The sequence below is a fragment of the Macrobrachium nipponense genome, chromosome 38 (assembly GCF_015104395.2).
Source record: "Macrobrachium nipponense isolate FS-2020 chromosome 38, ASM1510439v2, whole genome shotgun sequence".
Classification (NCBI taxonomy): domain Eukaryota; kingdom Metazoa; phylum Arthropoda; class Malacostraca; order Decapoda; family Palaemonidae; genus Macrobrachium; species Macrobrachium nipponense.
This window is the reverse complement of record NC_061098.1, coordinates 24,518,311-24,534,187: the sequence shown is the minus strand read 5'-3', so window position 1 is coordinate 24,534,187 and position 15,877 is coordinate 24,518,311. Positions and strand designations below refer to the sequence as shown.

The window sequence follows — 15,877 nt, the reverse complement described above, 5'->3', positions numbered from 1 at the left end:
TTTCTTTCTATTCCGGGATTTTTCCCCTTCCTTAAAGAACATCCAGTTGAGATGAAGCTCGCTTGAGGAAACTCTATTAGGTCATTTACTACCACGAACCCATATCAAAATGACTTAGCAGCCAGCGTCTCGAGATGTGTCTTCGTAAAGAAACCCTAAGTGACGTTTCCTTTCTCCAAATACACTTAATCATCCTGATAAGTAACCTCCAAAATTTTAAGAGTTACTACTTTCGTTATAATGCCTACTGTTAGTGCCTGTTACGAGTTTCTCAGATTAGTTTATTTATATTTTACTAAAAGTATTTAACAGGCAAAAATAACGTTTTACCACAACCGTTTCTGTTTCTAGAGCAAAACAGTTTCTTAATAAAAAACATGTCGAGAACTCCTTTGCAAGATGTAAGGTTTTAGTTACCAAATAAGTTTTTTTATATCTTGTATTTTACTTCATTCACTAATTACAATTCCTTCAGTAGTTTACAATTATTTCCGTAATAATAAACGATAGCAATTAAAAGACCAATTAACAAATACCATTTCATATTATTCATCTACATAAAACGATAGTCATGTTAAAATCCTCCAAACGTCTTGATTACTAAGGTTGACTAGTTCCACGTTGGCCGAGTGCATTTCGCACTCGGCTACCATTCGGTGGTCCAAAGTTCGATTCTCGGCTCGGACAACGCGGAACCGGAGGAATTTATTTCTGGTGATAGAAATTCATTTCTCGACACAATGTGGTTCGGATCCCACAACAACCTGTAGGTCCCGTTGCTAGGTAACCAATTGGTTTCTAGACACGTAAAAATATCTAATCCTTCGGGCCAGCCCTAGGAGAGCTGTTAATCAGCTCAGTGTTCTGGTAAAACTAAGATATACTTAACTAAGGTCGACTATTTATTTCATCTCCCGCCCATTTGGTGTCAAATTCACAAACCAACGAAGTCAATAGTATCCGTAATAGTTACTATCCTAAACAACCAGTCCTGAAAATTATCACGTCCTCAGATTGGTTTCATGGATAGAATAGAATTCACCATTTAGGCCTAAAGCCAAACGCTGGGATCTAATAGTTCATTCAGCGTTGCAAGGTGAAATTGAGGAGGAGGTTTGCGACAGGAGAGAATATTACAGTAAAATGGATAAAAAGTCTTGTAGCTAGGGGACGAAGGGACGCCGCAAATAGCCTCGAGTAATGCCTACAGTAAACCGGATGAGGTGCACTGATGGCACCACCAACCTACGGGGGTTTCATGGATAACTGAAAAAAAATGGTCATTACCCTCTACAAGTGACGTATTAAAATAAACTCTACATGGAAGTTAAGCAAAAGGCAAAGCGCTGGAACCTATGAGGTTATTCAGAATCAAAGTGACCTATTACACGGAAATCTTTGAAACAAATACCAAATGTTTTCGGAAGAAGATTTGTGCTCAAAAGCTTTAAGTGATCAACCAGAATTGTTTTACAAACGACCTCCATACACTGAACCCCCAACCACCCCTCCGCCCGCCTATTAAAAAAGTCGTGCAATACTTCAACGAGAATTTCACTTCAGTATTTCAGGATTTTATTTTAAAGTGTTTTTTTTACAAAATCCTTTACACCTACGTTAAGTCCTTTATTTAACCACGTACCTTAACTTTGATATTTCAGTATTTTCATTCTTATATATTAAGTTAAAGTTCTCTTCACCAGTGTTACATCCTATATTTACTTGTAATTAAATTAATTATCTGTTTTTTTTTTTACTATTTATTACTTAAAATTACTTAAAATTCTTTTCGCCTGAGTTACAGCCTTTATTTAGCAACGTAGCTGCCCTCATATGATCAAATTTTTATATCGATTAGTGGAAATAATTCTTTGAAGTAGCTCTATGAAACTAATTTCATATGAAATTTTACCTTCTAATTGCACAATGTTCTAAAGTAGCAAAAATACGCAATTTGAATATTTCACTGCCTACAATATATTTATTGGAGATCTTGTATCTGTTCAGACTTTGAGTTCGTTGTCCCGCAAATTAACAGATGGGTTTTGAGTCGTCACAACTAATACCCGAACCACATTTCCACTACAAGTGTCAAACAAATGGAATTTTCCAACAATTCCAAGTATGGCTTTGCTTATATTTCAAATCTGATATACTAAGTCTTCAACATGTGTCTTCACTCGCACGTGAATACTGTTAAACAGTAAATTTCTAAATTATTTACCTTTAACATTATAGTTATGGATGATAAACCAGATTCCACATTTTGTTTTCCCCTATAAAAATACCGAGGAAGAAGTCAAAAACAGAAAACTATAAAGACCCATTATTTATTGATATTTGATTTCAAAATATACAACGGAAAATAGTAAGTTTACGGATGCATAACATCCCAGGATCCTAACTCAAAGTTATCAGGGTTTCAATGAAATGCACAACATGGAAAACTCAGAAATTATACGAATAGAAGCTTACATCCATCTTTGTCGACATCTTGTTTGTTTGTATGGTGTTTTTATGTTGCATGGAACCAGTTATTCAGCAACGGAACCAACGGCTTTACGTGTTTAACGAACCACGTCGAGAGTGAACTTCTATCACCACTGCCCACATCTTTGATCCTTAGAAATATCAGCCTAACTCTGAAAGGTTCGCAACCCCGCATCGTGTCTGCACATTTTCTTCAATTCTGGTTTATCCTGCAAGTTGTGACCTGTGAGAAAAAAAAACGGCAGCAGAAAATGTTCTTACGGCAATTACTAGACAACTCCGTTAAGTGATAGTTAAGTCTTAATATTTCTTGAAATATGTATCTTTTACTTCACAGATAATCAGCTTTTAAAAACCATGAGTTAAGTTTCTCCAATCAATGCCCAAAATAGGTTATTACCCACTGAAAAGTTGTAACCATCTGGTATAATTTGTACCTTAATCATACTTAAATCCACTCGGCTTCTGATGATATTTAAAAGTGAAAAAATTAACTACGTAAAAACTACAACATTCGTATATTATTACTTTGAAATACTGTTGTGAACAACGCCACAAAAAAAATTATAAATAGAAATAAATATAACCCACATACTATGAACAAAGTCTTGTTCTTAAAAACATACCTTTTGATCTTCCCAGAATTAAAGTTATAGAAACCAATGAGCTTTAAGATACATCAACGAAGCAATGTAATTACGAGATCTTGTCAGGGATGAAATAATTACTGCATAGATCCTTTTCGACACCAATTACAAAAAAGACTCAACAGCTCGTACCTTAGAATACTGTATTTGAAAATGTATATTGGTACATACATTAACTGCCTGATGAAAGTTTTAAACACTTCAAGGGTTATATAGCAAATACGATCAAAATAAATTGCCATGCAGGTGCTCAATTAACAAACTCATTTCCTCTGTTCAGAGAGCAACACACTCATTGCCCGTGCTCGGAGAGCAACACACTCATTGCCCGTGCTCGGAGAGCAACACACTCATTGCCCGTGCTCGGAGAGCAACACACTCATTGCCCGTGCTCGGAGAGCAACACACTCATTGCCCGTGTCGGAGCACACACTCATTGCCCGTGCTCAGAGAGCAACACACTCATTGCCCGTGCTCAGAGAGCAACACACTCATTGCCCGTGCTCAGAGAGCAACACACTCATTGCTTGTGCTCAGAGAGCAACACACTCATTGCCTGTGCTCGGAGAGCAACACACTCATTGCCTGTGCTCAGAGAGCAACACACTTATTGCCTGTGCTCAGAGAGCAACACACTTATTGCCTGTGCTCAGAGAGCAACAAACTATGTCATCGGACACTGATTATACGAGTATTAAAACCAACCAACTTACATGACAAGTTTACTACAACTTTACTACACACCACTAAAAGTAAACATACTCCAATTACTATGCAGAAAATATCCACGACTAAAAATTTCCATACTCTTAAACTAAAAAGAAATCGCTTTCGGGCTGTCTGTTCACAGGAGCTGAAGTTCCTTGCTACGAGTTACTTAGCTAACTAAAATCTAATTCCATCTGCCAGCTACTAACTGCAGAAATCCAAACATTAGTCGGAACAATGAGGAAATTATGGCGGGGTTTTGAGGATTTCCACGAGATTGGCTATTGGGCAAGCAAGCCTTATAAGTGTATATGACTCTTACATTTAGGGAGCTTCCTATAACTCCTTTAAAGAGGAATTTTCGGTAGCGAAAAGCTCGTACAAAGTTCCCACCTCTGAAAAAATTCTAATAATTCTAACGCCAACTTCACGCTTAAAAAATGTAATAATTCCGGCAAAACCTTAATGAATCTTGGCCAAAAGTTATCTGACTTAACCTAATCACCAAGTTCATCCATTTTTCAGGAAGCGAAAATTCTAAAATAAAACATACAAAACCCTAGACCTGTATATAAATTTTGTTTGAATACTGAATACTGCTGTTTGATAGTCTAAACATTTCTTTCCTCAAACATTAGGGAGATCCTACAAACTTATCACAGTGAGAGGTAGCCAAGCACATTGAAATCCTAAATAGCCCATCGGAACTTACATGATAAAGCGATTGACTAAGTCTCTAATTTCCACCTGAATGAAATGAAAGTGATTAGCTGTTCACAACCACCCAAGATATCTGCATAGTAGGTCATACGACCTACTATGCAGAACATGGGGGCTCCTCCACTCCTTTAGGGGCACCGCCCTTAAAGGGGTGTAGGATAAGTGAACTTGTTCAAGAACAGTTTATATAAACAAGGAAATATGTTCAAAAATTAATACAAGGAAATTTATGACAAATAAGGTAAATTTATTACAGAAGTAAATTTATGACAAATCAAAGAAACATTAAAAGTAAATTAATCAAACATTAGATAGTAAAACTGAGAAATTACAAAAGTAAAGTCTTCCAAAAATTTACAAGATATAAAAAATTTGTAAAATATAAAAAATGTTAAAAGTATTTAAAATTAATTAAAATGTAAATTTATAACATATTAGATAAAAAAAATAAAATTTAATTAAAATTAAATTTGACAAAAATTTATGACAAAACTTAATTCATAAAACTGGACAAAAAAACCTACATACCTGTTGCTACAGAGAGCAGCTTTACCATGCGAGAGGCTTTACCGTTATAACAGGCGCTCAAAGTCAAACTCGTACCAAAAACCTGGAAAAAACAAAAGCTGTAGAGCTGAGCGCATTCAACTCTAAATCTTGTAAATGTCAGGCGCTTACTCAGGTCAGATTATAGGCAAACGCACTCAGTAGTTTTATCTGCCAAAGACTTGTACGACACTAAACAAGACACACTGTAAATTCGAAAATCACCAGAACAAATATACAATATTAGCCATAATACAATAAAGTTCAAGTGTTACCTTAAAGAAGACCCAACGAAGTCGATGGAAATCGAAAGCGCCAACTATAGTCCAGTCACTAGTTAAAGTATTTTTTTTTTTACTTGTAAGAATCTTTACAATATGACATTCGCGCTACGCTAAATTACGAAGGAATTGAATAACCCAAAGCGACTCCCGAGGGAATAGAGTTTACTTAGCAACCTCCCGTTAACGTCTACCTCTCAAAACGATGTTACAGTCGAAGGTCCGAAGCTCCGAACCAAAGGTTCAAACGTCCGAACTCGAGTGATGTTGTCATTTGCCAAGGACTCTAAAGTCTTAGTAGTATCTTGCCTCTTAGAACATGACTGGATGGGGTCTATGGGTGTCCTTGAAATCGCAAATTGTACAATTATTATTTTAATTTCCCGTTTCCCAACCAATTCTTTTATTCGTCTTTCATGGAAGTTTCATGAAAATACAGCAAATGACGAATAGGTTTTCCTGAAAGTAACAGGTAATTTCTATTCGGGCCCACGAAATAATTTGTAGCATAAGTCTGTCGCATATTTCTTTTCGTCAGTTTGATAAAATAAATTTAATTCGCATATATATATATATATATATATATATATATATATATATATATTATATATATATATATATATATATATATATATATGATATATATATACATATATATATATATGTGTGTGTGTGTACACACACACACACACACACACACACACACACACTATATATATATATAATATATATATATATATATATATATATATATTATATATATATATATATATATATATATATATATATATATATGATATATATATATATATATATATATATATATATATATATATATATATATATATATCGATATATATATATATATATATATATATATATATATACTATATATATATATATATATATATATATATATATATATATATATATATATATATATATATATAGTATATATATATATATATATATAATATATATATATATATATATATATATATATATATATATATATATACTCATCCAGATTAAGGGCAGGAATTCAGAAGCAGAAGACACAGTATCCATTTATTCCAAGCTTTCGTGATTCATAATCACATCATCAGGGATATCTATACAACAATAAAATACAATATCAATATAGATATAAAATTAAAAAGAGCTATATACAAAACTTTAATTTTAAAAGCGGACGAAAGGAAACTGATAAAAAACGAAATAAAAAGTAAAATTGTTAAGAGCAGAAAACATACGTGAACAAAGACGCACTTAGAAACAAAATAGTAAAATTCAAAACACATACTTAAATACAGACACACTTAAAAAAAAAAAAAATTGCTAATAATAAATGAATAAAATACTGGAGGTTGGTTAACCTACCATTACAGAGGAAAATAAAGACGCACTAAGAACAAAAAAACAAAAATAAAAAATTTTTGAGAGAGGCAAAGATTAAGAAAGATACAAGGGAAAACCAAGCGGTTGTTTGGCAGTTCAGAGAAGGAACTCGTTGTTTAATATTTAATGTTTCGAGGATAAGTAGTTCTTGTGGGTTGTTTTGTATAACCAATGATCTTAAAAATCTTCATAGATGATTTCAGTTTTGCATTTAATTGTATGGCTACGTATATTAGAGGATTCCCGGATTTGTCAAAATCGACATCCGGTCCTATAACTTATCCTCTATGGGAATCGGCCCTCAAAACCCTGAGAAGCCGCCCTGGTGGATCCAATATATTTTCCCAAATTACATTTAGGACAGTTGTACTCGTATATATATATATATATATATATATATATATATATATATATATAATATATATATATATATATATATAATATATATATACATATGTACATCACTATAATGCCGTGACCGAAGATGACGAGTTAGGGTTAGTTCCTACAGTTGTTATTACGGGAATAATCCTGAACTTATTTTTAAGGTTAAAAGAATAATATTTATCTCACGATATGTTAAAGTTAGTTATACATTAGATAATAAAAATGCCCCAAGTCGTCTCTGACTTATTGGAATTGTTTAAGTTTTTACAAAGATTTAAAATGTAGCAACTAGCCCCAGAGTGGGGCACTTTGTTACATCGATAATATAGCATCAAATATCAACAAACAATGCAATTTTTAACGATAGGATAATAAAATAACGAGGTTTTTAATGAAACATTCATTACGTACGGTATACTACGGCTAAATGTTCTGCTTGACTGGTGAAATGACAATTATAAAAGAACTTGAATACTTTTATACTAGAAATGACAATAAAAGAGAAAAACAAATTCTGTACTTTCTCTCAAACACTTTTTAATTTCAAAAAAATTCTTCCTCGAAGATAACATTAATACAAATGTACAAAGTATCACTCTTTCCATTGTTCTTGTGCACTATGCAATAAAAATAACCCTTGCCTGGCCTGTACATGTATCATGGCTCCATACGTAATTTTTTCTTCTGTTTAAAAAAATTTATAAAAAATAAAAATAAAAAACCTCACTTGTAGATGCAGCTTGACCTATGAAATTCCAATTAGAATTTCATAGGTAAGAAAAGTATCAAAACAAAAGCATATTTGTTTCTTAAATATTTTCAAACACCAGATTATTTATTTTTCAGAATTAGAATTGATACATGTGTGCATATCTCAAAAACTCAATACTTTCTAGCTTCCCACGACTTTTCTAAACCAGGCAGCGGAGGGCTTTGTTTCTAAAAAGATATTTTCATTTTATCTTTTCGCTCTCCGTCCTTTGAATAAACAAACCGCTCGGAAGTAATAATATGCGAAAAAATATCAACCTTTCGTCTGCTCCGTTTCTTTCTCTGTCGCTGGTAATTATTTTCTTCGCAATTGTACTTGTTTTGAAAGTCGAATATTCGTAGTTTGTTACAGCTTTTGAAGACTAGTTAGGTCAATGAAACCATTAGCCACTGCTAATACAACCTTAAATATCTTTCTTACTGGTAAGGTCATGATTTTGATTTATTTCAACAATTATATAAATTATATAAATATATATATATATTATATATATATATATATATATATATATATATATATATATATATATATATACATATATATATATATATATATATATATATATATATATATGTATATATATTATATATATTATATATATATATATATAAATATCATTATATATATATATATATATATATATATGTATATATGTATATATTAATATATATATTATACATATACATTTATATAGATACATATAAATGCATATTCTTGTGTATTTGTAAAACACTTCTGACCACATTCACTTCTCTCTTCTTCCTGTGACTACTCACAGTTGAGCGGCGCTGCGGTAGGTATTTTGTCCTACATGGAAAGAAGCAACGAAATATGGATGCAAAGTAGTCCCTGGGGAATAAACCTTTACGAAGTAAAGGTTTATTCCCCAGGGAATAAACGAGCGCAGTTCGGGCGTCTGATATTTATTGCTGTACTCCTGAAGTGGCTGTTTAGTCTCTTGTTTACAATACTGGTTGTTTGCTGTTATCGTTCTTCGTATCATAGACGTTTGAAAGCAGCATACAGAAGGTAATTATTATTATTATTATTATTATTATTATTATTATTATTATTATTATTATTATTATTATTATTATTATTATTATTATTATTAATATACAGGTTTTTTTTAGTAAACAAGTAGTGTAGATATTTTAAGCAATATGTAGTTCATTATTGTTATTATTATTATTTTTTTTTTTTCTCTATCACAGTCCTCCAATTCGACTGGGTGGTATTTATAGTGTGGGGTTCCGGGTTGCATCCTGCCTCCTTAGGAGCCCATCACTTTTCTTACTATGTATGCCGTTTCTAGGATCACCCTCTTCTGCATTAGTCCTGGAGCTACTTTAGCCTCTAGTTTTTCTAGATTCCTTTTCAGGGATCTTGGGATCGTGCCTAGTGCTCCTATGATTATGGGTACGATTTCCACTGGCATATCCCATATCCTTCTTATTTCTATTTTCAGATCTTGATACTTATCCATTTTTTCCCTCTCTTTCTCTTCAACTCTGGTGTCCCATGGTATTGCGACATCAATGAGTGATACTTTCTTCTTGACTTTGTCAATCAACGTCACGTCTGGTCTGTTTGCACGAATCACCCTATCCGTTCTGATACCATAGTCCCAGAGGATCTTTGCCTGATCGTTTTCTATCACTCCTTCAGGTTGGTGCTCGTACCACTTATTACTGCAAGGTAGCTGATGTTTCTTGCACAGGCTCCAATGGAGGGCTTTTGCCACTGAATCATGCCTCGTTTTGTACTGGTTCTGTGCAAGTGCCGGGCATTCACTTGCTATGTGGTTTATGGTTTCATTTTTCGTATTGCACTTCCTACATATGGGAGAGATGTTATTTCCGTCTATCGTTCTTTAAACATATCTGGTTCTTAGGGCCTGATCTTGTGCCGCTCTTATCATTCCTTCAGTTTCCTTCTTTAGCTCTCCCCTCTGTAGCCATTGCCAATTGTCATCGCTGGCTAGTTCTTTAGTCTGTCTCATGTATTGTCCGTGCATTGGTTTGTTGTGCCAGTCCTCTGTTCTGTCTGTCTTTCTCCTGATTCTGTATATTTCTGGGTCTTCGTCTACTTTTATTATTATTATTATTATTATTATTATTATTATTATTATTATTATTATTATTATTATTATTATTATTATTATTATTATTATTATACAGTTTTTTCAGCAAACAAATTGAGTAGATATGTTAAGCAGTATGTAGTTTATGATTAGTATCATTATTATAGTAATTATTATTATTATACAAAGACACAATCAAATATAACAAGTACAAAAACACAATTGACTCTGTTATAGGTTTTCAATGGAAATCATACAGTTGTGAAAAGCTACGCATCAACGAAAGAGACACCGAATTACATTCGTAACATGGCAGTGTAATACTCGAAAAATATAAGTAAAATTAAAGTTGAATATCTCGTATACGGTGCTTTAAAGTAGCTGTGTCATTCCACTTTTAATTAAGATTCATTACCTATAATGCTCTCAAGATGGCAGCTCCAAATTTTTGCAGGAAAGTGGTCATTGCCGTTTTGACACGCATGTTGCTGTACGTATATATTTTATTTATTTCACGTTTTGTTTTAGTAAAAATAATCGTCTTCACTTCTCAGAATTGCAAGGACTTTCATACACAATTCAAAACGCGCGTGCTGATGTAAATAGGAAAATATTTTCCTGCTATGTCATAATTCAGTAAACGTAGTTGTCTGAACTTCTCAGAATAATAAGTTAGTAACCTGAGTTTCATAAACTTGTCAAAATTCACGTTCAGCTTATTTTCCTCCCTGAAAGTAGTAGAGAGAGAGAGAGAGAGAGAGAGAGAGAGAGAGAGAGAGAGAGAGAGAGAGAGAGAGAGAGCAATTTTTCTGTGCGTCTAATTGCCTTTTTAAAACACACTAAATGTCGAGTCATTCCATTACCACCACACGTGTCATGCAGTCAGGGAATTAAAAGAAAAAAATTATATGACTAAAAGGAAAAAGTCCCTTTTTACTTCTGAACAAAAAGTCTCCGCTTAACTCCATGAATTATGCAACAAGCGGTAACTATGAGCAGCTTTGCCAATAAGGAGGAAACAAAAACCTATTATTTCCTTGTAAATGAACCGCGCGCCAGTTGAAGTGTTTAACAAGCGTGGTGTATAGATATGTATACATAGCTCTAGTTAATTGTATCTTCTCAACCAAACAAAAACTTCTTTCAGTTTTCTTCTGATGATTGAAAAAGACACCCACAAAATTACTGTGTAACATGTGTAATTCTAAGTATTTACATTTAATTTTACTCCACACTGTGTGGAGTAAACTTAAATATAATATATCTTCTTTTATTCATAATCAATAAGGCATTAGTCTTCCAAGAGAAACATGAATTCTTGGAGAGATATTCAGGATGTATATATATATTATATATATATATATATATATATATTATATATATATATATATAATATATATATATATATATATATATATATATAGATATTTTATTTGGAACGCGCCTTTTTTTATAAAATTGTGAAACATCACTTGACTCAAAAACACGCATGAACTTTATTTGGTGTAAATGAACAAGACTAGATCCATGAATGTGTAAGAAAAACTAGAATCGTAAGACACGAGACAAAATAGACACAACTTTCACGAAAGCAAATGAAAGAAGCCCTGCCAAAAAAATGAGACAAAGACAGGACTAAATTCTTCCTCGTGGCTTTAGCCTCGGAGGCAAGAAATTCTTTGCACACGGAGAGCCATCGCTAAGGATACATCTCTTCTTATTTTTACCCACTATCTGGAGACCAGTCCCTTAAAAATGCAGACGAATATGCAAAGAATAAAAGATAAAAGAAGGCTTTTTACCCCCACTTTCTTTTAGAGACCCGTGGACATTCGTTTGAGGAGAGGACGAAAAGCGTCTGAAACTCATGTCTCCTTTACCTCAGGTGAATTCAGTCGGTGTTGCACAAGACTGCTGGCCGAGTCTAGAAATAGAAACGGTCTTCTGATGAATAGAATTCACGCTTTACGTTGAGAAATAGATTCTAAATCCCCAGAAGTTTTATTTATTTATTTTGTTTATTTATTTATTCATTTATTTATTTATTTTATTTTATTTTTTTTATTTATTTATTTTTTTTTTTTTGGTGTTAAAGAAAAAAATTGATATGGCTTTGCCTGTCCGTCAGCACTTCTCTTTTCGCCCTCAGATCTTAAAATCTACTGGGGCTAGAGGGCTGCAAATTGGTATGTTGATCATCCACCCTCCAATCATCAAACATACCAAATTGAAGCCCTCTAGCCTCAGTAGTTTTAATTATATTTCAGATTGAATTTACCCATGGCTGTGCTTCTGGCAACGCAACAACACAGGCCACCAGGGCTGAGAGTTTCATGGGCCACAGCTCTTAGAGCATTGTACCGAGACCACCCAAAGATAGATCTATTTTCGGTCGCATTGATTAAATCATACGATGTACAGAAAACTTGATTTTGCCGAAGACACTTATGCGTATTTTTGTCTTGTTATATATTGCAATTGAAGGAAAAGCCTTACCCATTAGCTCAGAGGTATCGAAGTTTTGAAAAAATAATAAGGAATGTGCCTGTATCTTACTAACCCAATGAATTTTGAATATATTATTCTGGAAGTTGAATCCGTGTCATTTATGGCTTGTTACACCAGGAAAATCTTTTGAATTCACTGCTTAACAGATTGGTAAATAATCGTTACTAAGGAATTACCACTTTGTAAAGAAAGGATTCTATGACTGAAAGATTTCCACATTTATACGATTTATTTTAAGAAATTTATTCCAGCGCTCAAGAACTCGTGAATCTTTTTCCTTTTATTGGTCGATTTCTTAGCCTCTTTTGATGGGTTTTATGGGTCTTGGGATCGTGCCTAGTGTCTCTATGATTATGGATACAATTTCCCATATTCCATGTCCTTCTTATTTCTATTTTCAGGTCTTGACACTTATCCATTTTTCCTCCTTTTTTCCCATCTACTCTGGTGTCCCATGGTATTGCGGCTTCAATAAGTGATACTTTCATCTTGATTTTGTCAATCAACGTCTCGTCTGCTTTATATGTACGTATCGTCCTATCTATTCTGATACCATAGTCCCAGAGGATCTTTTTCTGATCGTTTTCTATCACTGCACTCTCTCAGGTTGGTCCTCGTACGCATCACCTATTACTTGAGTTTTCTAAAACAATATAAATATAACTAAACTTACGTTAGACTGTAAACGTTAGACTATAACTCTTTTTACCAAGAGATTTAAATGGTATCAGATAATGATATCAAAGAATTCTTTTTTAACTCTCTAAGTTTTCCTCAGAAACCTATGTCCTGGAAAACTCTTTGAGACAGAACTCTCTTACAAGCCATTTAATTTAACTTTAGCTGATAACCTTCCGAATTCCTTCCTCTCCAACCTCACCCCCGTCGCCCAACCGACAAACACCACGGATTATCTTATTTAAATTCAGATTAAAATTCATAACAGCCATTTTTATACCGAGAGCCAATAGCACAGCATTACGTGAAATCTTTATGGGAATTTGTGACGCATTTAAAACTCGCATTACTGTTACTATTATAAATCAAAATGATGGTATGAAAGAGATACTTTACATAAATAAAAAAATTGCCAGACCTTTCCTTTGCGGTGTGTTTAGTACAAGCCCGTTGGGGATCACAGTAAAAACATAAACAAAACACTGTAGATATCTACAGTCTTTTTCCTATTTTTTTTTTACGGAAATATAAGTTGTTGATAACGACCCAAAACTTTGCTGAGGGTCACTTTTTAGGAAAGATCCCATTAGCCTTTTCTAAACATACACTGGAGACTCATTAGTAGAGCGTCGTTTCACGCCTACCTGATACACATTCCCTCTGTTCTTGGATATAAAAGGCCTTTCAAAGTCGCCTTTCATCCCATCTATCCAAGCCTATCTAGATGGTCCCGGCCGTTTTCCTATCATCCACGTAGCGTAAAACATAGCCGGATACGCCTAAGGTCCTTTAACTATCGAGTATATTTAAAGGACCTTGGATACGCCTGGCTAACCTTCCATCTACGCTGGCTTTTTTAAAACTGTATTCTCGCCATTTTTAACCTTAATAAATTTTTCTAAACATCAAATACTATGCAAATGGTTCATCTTAACAGGTTTAAAGTTTTATTTCATTATTATTATTATCATACCCATCAAATATCCTTGCTTCGTTACCGTTTAGATCACAGCATGATATAATAATACTCTTGGAATTGTTAATTCTCTCTCTCTCTCTTTCTCTCTCTCTCTCTCTCTCTCTCCTCTCTCATGTCAACTCATAAGGACCCAATATTAATGAAATTTGCATACGAAATTGGAGAGTTTCAGGGCTATTACCGAGAATGCCGGGGCGGTGTCTTCTGACATTGTTCTTGCATGACGAACATGAATTGCGTTATTGTTGCAAAATTGTGCATTTGCTATGTATATGTTCCGAGAAGATTTAACTCAACCGAGATTGAAATGAGATTTTGAGAATTGTAGGGAATACAGAGATTAAATGTGTTACAGTAACCTATGAAATCCAGGGATTTCACAATATCCCTAGGGAAGTTTTGAAATGAGCAACTTGCTTAGGAACAATTGATCCCTAAGGGCTAGTACTAAACGGGGCGAAACGGTGATTCATCTACACTGTTTCGACGTGTTTAGTACTTGCACCTGGGGAATCTAATGTCCCTAAGTGTATTTGATCGCCCAGGGGCTAGTACTAAGCACGATGAAACACATTTGACACCCGGGGCTAGTACTAAACACGCCGGAACAGTGTAGAGGAATCACTGTTTCGCCGAGTTTAATACCAACCCCTGGCGAATCAAATGTCCCTAAGTTCATTTGATCGCCCAGGGGGTAGTACTATGCACTTCGAAGCACATTTGACACCCCGGGGGCTAAACTAACCATGCCGAAACAGTGTAGGGGAATCACTGTTTCGCCTTGTTTAGTACTAGTATATAGGGGTCAAATTCACAACTTCTCTGGGGATTTCGTGAACGCCCTGATTCCACATATTTACTGTAACATATATACAATAACATCGAAAGAGTTTCATAAAGAATTTTATAACTAATGATGATAAATGGATATTTTACATTCTGATTGATGTTCACGCTTTAACATTTAACTGTTGAAGATTTCAGAAACGCTTTATTATCCGCTCATATCCCAGTAGAGTACTTATGACGTTAAATATCATAAAAATGCTATGGCAAAAATACCATTACCGTCAACACATCCGTAAATAGGAAGCATAATGTTAATTTCCATCCCATATCTTTTGTGAACTCAAATGTAGAGGTTCGACGAGGCATAGAATGAAGCGCTAGTAATATAATTATTCGTGAACAATTTGAAATGAATTGAGATTAATGCACTCACTCCCGTCTCCTAACGCCACCAATAGCTTTCTGATGTCAAATCCTGCATAAAAGTGTTCACATCTTTCATCCAATACTTAGGAGTGCAATCATTCTCAAGGGAGATTATATAGAAACGTTATCGAGACTGTAATTAAAATTTCTATCCTCTGAATATAGCTTTGATTAGAACATCCTTTTTTGACCAGAAGTTCCGATGGTGAAGTCGAAGTCTATCAAAGATAACTATTAAGAAAAATGTTCAATAAAGTTTCCTCAGAAGAATTTATAAAGACTTTCGTCGAGTTTCTCTCCCTCCCATATATGAGAGATGAAAGAATCCAAACGATGCCTATTCACTGCCCTTATAATTCCTCATAATGAAGAGAGGGTGCCTGAAGAGTCATCTGACGATTATTTGTGGCCAGAATGAGGCTTTTAATGAAAAATCCACATTAATGACAATGATTATTAAACTTG

The 15,877-nt window shown here is 33.9% G+C and overlaps 1 long non-coding RNA gene across 1 annotated transcript; it reads right to left on the bottom strand.

Moving 5' to 3' along the window:
* Window positions 1-2,314: 2,314 nt before the first annotated feature.
* Window positions 2,315-5,615, bottom strand: LOC135209429 (uncharacterized). The gene is made up of 3 exons (XR_010313351.1): window positions 5,387-5,615; window positions 5,094-5,175; window positions 2,315-2,713 (listed from the first exon to the last, which is right to left on the bottom strand). It is a non-coding gene; the product is annotated as an uncharacterized LOC135209429 (long non-coding RNA).
* Window positions 5,616-15,877: the final 10,262 nt, after the last annotated feature.